Raw genomic sequence first — 7,198 nt, 5'->3', positions numbered from 1 at the left:
GAGCTACAAATTTACTAGATATAATTCCATTTTCTCCTCTTCCCTTTTTCAGTTTCCTGGATCACTGGAAAGCTGTTGGGTCAGCTAGTTGTATGCCTTAAATGCCTTTATGCTAGCATGTCAGAGACATGCTCTGGTAATTCTCGTAGCCAGGATTAAGGTAGAATTTCTGTTCAAGAAATTGAGGAGCTATTGTGTGCTAGGAGTGCATACACTGCCTCCAACTTCCATGTTCCAGTGGAGGGACACGAACCTTCTCAGGAGATTATTGTGGGGGTGGGTGGTGAGTTGCCAGAAGTGGGGTGGATGAAGCCTTTTTGCGAGCAAGAAGCAGAACTGTTCCAAGCATGGGACTTGGTGACAGTGGGGAATTTTAATTGCCTGTATGGATGGCAATGCTTCATGCCCTAGCAAGGTCTTGCATGTTGAAGTCGATTTCTGGATACAAAGGATGGCAGAAAGAACAAGAGAAAATTTTCTTTGTTTTTGACTGGAAGCAAGAGAATGACCTAGATTAGAATTTGAGGTGGAAGTGAGAACTTGAAGTTCAGATGAGTGAGACCAGGATATTAGAGTTCATAACTGGAAAAAACAGGCCACACAAAAAGTGTGTAAGCATGACAAAATTATTGAAGGTAAATATAAAAATACCATAAACAAATAAAAATAAAAATGCAGAAAGGTCAATATCCAAAATGAGTTTAAATTAGGAACATGAAAGGCAATGAGCATTTTCTGTTATAGCATTGGGAAGGGTGGGGATGTCAAGGAAAGAACTGAAGGTCTGGAGTGCTCAGACAGTGAAGTAACCTGGAAGCTGTTAATGGCTTTTCTTGCCAACTGATAGATATTCTGAGGTTCTGAAAAGGAGGGGAAAGGTAGATATAACAATTTTTTCAGCAATACAGGAAAAAGAAATAACTGGAGAAATGCACAACACACCACTTTAAATTTAGCCTCTAACAAAACACAGGAATAAGCTTGTTTGTGTGAATAACTAGAAGAGGTAAATAACAGCCAAGATAAGAGCAAACTGTATCATAACTTTTATGCCAGAGTAAGAAGCCTCTGGACAGAAGCAAAGTAACGACTGTCACAGTCGTAGGTCCTGAGGAAATGACACACAAGATTGCCTTTTAAGAGGTTAGGGCTTAGATGAAATAGTTAAAAAATGGTGGCAAATCTATTGGGAAGCTGAGAGGTTGTTAGACGCTCAATGATAAAATGTAAGAACTTCTTGAGTAGGATTCTCTGCAGAGGCTGCCTCAGATATAGAACATTTCAGTATTTCCACTGATGGGTGGAAAAATACATTGTAAGCCGGCACATGAGCCATGGTCAGGTGTCTATAAATGTGTTTGTGCACCATCTTAAAACTAAATTGCAGAGAGTTGTGTATGGGATGAGGGGACCTAAACGCACCAAAGGTTTGTGGAAATCCCTGCTTATGTGGAGAACAGTCACAGTCACCTGGTGAATTCATGGGGCTGAGTCATTATCTGAGTTTATCACAGCCTAAACATGTGTCAACACTGCTAGGCAGAAAGTGATGTACATCCATTAGGATGAATGTTCTGTTGTTTTACAGATTATGCCAAGTTGTAGTAAACAGATGTGTCACCTGTAAGACAGTGGGAAAATGTTATGTCTGAGGAAAGACTGAGGTTTCTTGAGTCTCTTTCAAGTCATCTTTTTCTAGACAGAACTATCTCCAGATTTACGAAAGATTTCTCAGTTAAGAAAAAGGGAAGAGTCTGTTTTTCACAGTCAGGTAGGACAGGAGATTTCAGATTTGCACTAGAACAGCTTCCACACTAGTGGAAAGAGATGGCTCTCACCCTCACTCTTAGAGAGCCCTAGAATCAGAGACACCATCCTTTTTTCCCATTGAACACCTGTTATCAGTAGTGATGCACATGTAATGACACCAGCCTGGTGGAGGTGGTATAGACAAGCAATTTCTTAAAGCTGGGGGGAAAACTATATTTCTGTTGGTCCAGCTTTCCACAGTCAGCAGCCTCTCAGTCCAGTTATATGTGTGGAAGCCATTGCTTGGACACCCGGAAAAACTTCTCTTGCAGCAGTATAAACCTGCCAGATGGGAGTAATTTTCTTGATGACTGAAGCACAATGAAGGCAGAAGGCATCCTGCTGTCTTCCAAGGTCTCCACCCCAGTATCAGCCTGTGTCCTTCCAGTGTCCTATAAAGGATGACCCTTGTTTCATCACACAGTGGTGGGAAGGAAAAAGGCTTGGGTAAAGTAAAACCAAATAAACAACTTGGACTAACACATTTTGGATTCTTGTATCCTAAAGGAATAAAGTTTCTTTTCCTATCACCAGACTTTGAAGAAACTCTGAAGTGAAGTGTAGCTTCTCTTACAGTCTAGCATGCTGCAGCCTGGCAGTTCTTCTGATCTAGTGGATTTTCCTGTGCCAGGAAGGCACATCTGTGGAAGAAGAGGTCTCCTGGGAGCTTAATGCCACTTCTCTGAATTATTCCAATATCCAGGAATCAGGTTGTGTATGAAATGGATGTCACAGCGTAAGAGCTATAGTCAGAGTCTGTACTCAGGATACCTTACATCTGAACAGAAGGTCCTTTGATCTTGGTAACATATGGTGTTTTCTAGGCTTTATGGCTTCATTCTTTATGTTTAAGATGACAGGCTTGGTGGCTGTACTAAGGGGTATATAAATAGTCATAGGAGATTTGGGGCATTAATTTGGGAGCTGAAAAATTGCAAATGGGTAAACTGTTCATACTGAATAGAAGGTGGCACTCTTTTGGATCCAGACCTCCCAGATATTCACCCTTTGTTTGGTATGAAACATTCTGTTCAGTTCAAGATAAATATTTTTGTTTTCAAACATTTGTAAAGAAAACAGGCAACGTCCAGCAGTGACACTCCAGGCTCAAAATATGAAAGATCCAAGCTCTGTTCTTTCCTCTGCACACAGGGTTTGAAATTTAACATGAAGATTTCCCCTGACAAGAGGAAAGAATGTATGTCCTTAAATGCTGAAGTTTGTAGCTGCAGAAGTGGAGAAACAGAGACAGTATCTGTTAAGCCAGCCAGGGCTGTGCAATTGCAGCTGAATAACTGAAACCATTTAGGAATGATCGGTGGAAAACTGTGCAAAGGGAGCCAGAAGTCCCAGAGCATATCTCTTAAGAGAGCTGACTGAGATACCCAGAAGATAAAGCACAGTGCAAAGACTGCAGGTGCAACCTAGGCCTCCAGGGCATCTTAGGTGGCACCAGGAAAGCCAAGGCTGTCATACCAGTGATAACTGGAGTGGATACAGTCTAAGCTTGCAACAGGATAATGCTCTTTGATTGGTCTTAGGTAAACAATAGAGGATTTTGGAGGAGGCTACTATTTTAGGAAACTTGCACTAGGCTGTCACACAGCATAATACTATCTAGTTGCACACATTTGTTTTCAATAGCTTTAAAAATTAATTGCTGTGTTGGTATAGGATCTCTGCATTGTTGGCTGTTGGTCGATGTCCTTTAAACAGAGGTTCTAATGGAAACCCCAAATGAAGGCTTGGCTGGTGTCTGGAAAAATGAGCTGGAGTCTCTGGGAATAAAATTCCTTACCTCCCAACAACTCATAGCACAGTCCCTCCTCAGCCCTAGGATGGAAACCACTAAAACCTCAAATCGTGATATGAAATCACCATCTGATGTGGTGCCAAATATATATCCAAGAGAAGCAGTACAATTAGAGCCATTTGTGGGACTGTGTCCAAACTGCACAGTGCAGATGCTACCTGCAAACTAGAAAGAGAGATGGCAAGCATTGGGCATAGTAGGTCTGAAGATGCTTTTCCCCTTCTTTTATTGAAGTAATGTTTTCCTCCTAACCAAGAGGCTGTAGGGAGGGGAGCTACAAGTGACTAACTTGATTAGCCATTATCCTTATAGGATGCTGTATTGACAGCTACACTCAAACCTTTCTGGCCCACTCATCCGTTGGCATAACGAGATTGCAGTTTATCTGATTTACTAATTAATATTCTTATGCCACCTGCTTGTATGTGAGAATAAGCTTTCCTGCCTGGAACCATGGGAGCTCCATGAGGATCAGTGCTGTGCCCCTCACTGCCCTTTGGCCAGGGTCTTCTTTTGCCCCAGACTCCATCCCACTCCTCCATCCACACACAGATTGCCTGTTGCCACACAGAGGGCAGAACTTCAGGGCTTTTGCTGGGCATACACCCTGTTTTTTCCCTCCCGTCAGAGGCTGGCAGAGACCTTTGGATAGTACTGGAGCATAACACAGCCACCTAGGCTCTGTTGTCCCCCTGACCCAGGCACTTCCAGGGTCCTGCTCCTGCCTATGTGGGAATGGTGGGCAAGGCCACCCTTCAGAGTGACCTCAGCAGACTGGAGAAAGGTACCAGGAACCTCCTCCCACAGCCTGTCTGGGTTTTGCCCCTGGCAGAGGTGTAGGATGGCAGGGAGGGGAACACGTGTCAGCTGGGGCAGATGCACCAACACAGCCTGGGCTGCAAACCTGCATTAACATAATCTGTCTATTACACAGAAATACCACAGTGGAGCACAGAGGCACAGCTAAGGGACAATCCCAGGTCTGCAGGAAACAGTGTGAGCAGCAGCCACTTACGCTACAGCTCTATTTCCGTTCTGGGTGGATAGGGGATAGATGAGTTCTAGCAGGACTGTTAAATGTTTATGATGAAATACAAATCCCGTCCACTAGTGCAGACAGAGGAAACTGTGCTGCTGGCAGTTTATTTTGAAGAATGAATGATGTGTTCTAGAGTCAAAATCAGTATACCTCAGCACCCCTCAGAGAATTTTGTTCACGTTTCAGCCAGAATATTGACTCCTGCTCATGACCAGGGACCATCAGCCCTCCACTTAGTAATTCTTTCAGAAAATTACCTCAAAATTAGCCTACTACTTTAAATATTGCATTGGTGAACTGAACAGTCAGATTTTTTTCTTAATGGCTCTTGGCTAAAGGAGGTGGTGTGATGGACACACACATAAACACAAAGCTTTACTATAGAGCAGCAGTGCACTCTGAGTAACCAGCAACCAGTTGCTGGTTACCAGTAACCAGTAACCAGCAACCTGCCAAAATGCTTCAAACCACAAAAATTGGTAAGATGCAGAAAGTACCTCTCTAGGCTTATGTGAGTCTAGTTCTCAGTTAATTGTTTTATTTTATTTCTGAAAAAAACCCCAACCTCCCTCTAAATTCAGAATCTTGAAAACTTTAAAATAAATGCTGGGGGTAGAGGTTGTTTTAATAAGTGCCTAGTATTAAGACGAGGTATAAGAGCACCTCCTATACAGGAGTTACTTCACTCAGGGGAATGGCAGTGTGTTAAGAGGGTGGGCCCTGCACTGCCCAGTGCTCCAGGAGAAGTTCTGGGTTTCCAAAAGTGACACCCCTTCATTTGCACATTAGCACATAAAGAACAAAGATAATTAAACTCCTTTACCACATGCACCCTTTTTGCATTTATCTTCCCCTAACACTCTAGGACTACAGTGAAGGAACATGCAATGGGAAGGCACATGAAATTTTAGTAAGGAACACAAATAACACAACATGGGTGCTCAGATCCACCCACAAGTAAGTGTGCTCATGCAGTGTCATGAAAGACTGAAGTAGAAAGATTATAAAAAGTTTTGCAGGTGTCTGCAGAACAAGAAGGCACCTACCCACATGAGTGATTTGTGAAAAAGGTGGCCACAGTGGGAAAAAACAAAGGCAAACATTGAGATTGTTCAGCAGAAAAGAAACGGAGCAGAAAGATTACTCTAACTTTGAGTGTAAAGGAGAAGACATGATAAAGTAATGAGGAAGAAGAAAAGGGCTATTGGGTCTATAAGAAGCTGTGGAAACAGTCAAGGGCTGAGAATGTGGGAAAGATTATGGGCAACATGGGAAATGCAATGATGAAAAGGAGCTGTGATAAGCCAGGACAGCCATGGGGCAAAAGCCAGCAGAAAATGTCCACCCATGCATCAGGAATTGGCTTTTTTTAGGAAAATTCTTGAGCCTCTTATCAGGGAGGATCCAGGGGACAGAAGCATTTCTGCATGTCAGGGGGTCTGTTGGGTAGGGGGAAAGGCTGAAAGGGTCCCATGGGAGATAGTTCAGAGTCTGCTTTTGGTTACACAGGTAGGAACAGCTGATGCAGGGTGATTCTCAACACAGCAGCTCCAGGACAACTAAACCAGGCTGGGAATATGCTCGGAGAATACATATTCGGGTGAGTTTAGAAAGAGGCTGATGACCTAGAGGTCCCTTCTAACCCCTAACATTCTATGATTCTGAGATTTTCTGCAACAGAGGCTGCTGCAGCAATGGTATTTTTAATGGGTATTATTAACTAAATGCCCTCTGAGGCAATGCTGCGATTTTCAGTGTTTCCACCTTGTTAGTCAGCCTGGAGCAGATGTAAGCTTGGTCTGTTGGTCAAGTGTATTCCAGTTGCAAGTTTACAGAGCTGGTAACATTGTGGGATCCTGAAAGTTGACTAGAACCTCTGGGCCACTCTGTAAAAGAAAAATTGCTTTGCTGTGTAAGTGCCCTCAGCTGACAAGAAGCCTGGTGAAGATGGTTGTGTTTCCAGTCACTGGAAGGTTTACAGTATCTCAGGTCTTGCAGTTTCAAAGAAAATCAGATATTTAAAACAAATCAGATGTTTAAAATATAAACAAAATCCTCCATAAAAAGATAACAACTTGATAATTTTTTGTATCTTAGAAAAAAGTCCCACAGTCCTTTTCCATTTTCCAAAACAATATGATGAAGTCCATCCCTTTCTCCCACTGAAGAAGCAGATGGAAGGCTGTAATGCAGTTTTATGTGAAAGCTTTTGGCTTACTGTCTGCTCAGCCTCACGATTACAACAGCTCTCTCCTTGGAGTGCAGGGAGGTGCTCTGACCTAACCCTTCCCTCTTTAGTCTGTTTCCACCTTCTGTTGCAGATAGAAACAGTGTGTTCTAATGCTTACTAAGGACAGGTGCCTGGCTAATGGCCTTTGGCTGTATGCACATACAGATTCCCCTGGCTTTGGTAATTTGTGCTTCTGGTTTTAGCTTTTAAATCCATCATCAGGGCTGGCATGGACATCCTGGCTTACCCAGAACTACTTGAGCTCTGTGCCAGTATTATCACTTTTATAAAGCACCTTGAGATGCAT

The sequence above is a fragment of the Heliangelus exortis genome, chromosome Z (assembly GCF_036169615.1).
Source record: "Heliangelus exortis chromosome Z, bHelExo1.hap1, whole genome shotgun sequence".
In the NCBI taxonomy this organism is placed as follows: domain Eukaryota; kingdom Metazoa; phylum Chordata; class Aves; order Apodiformes; family Trochilidae; genus Heliangelus; species Heliangelus exortis.
This window is presented reverse-complemented; position numbering follows the sequence as displayed.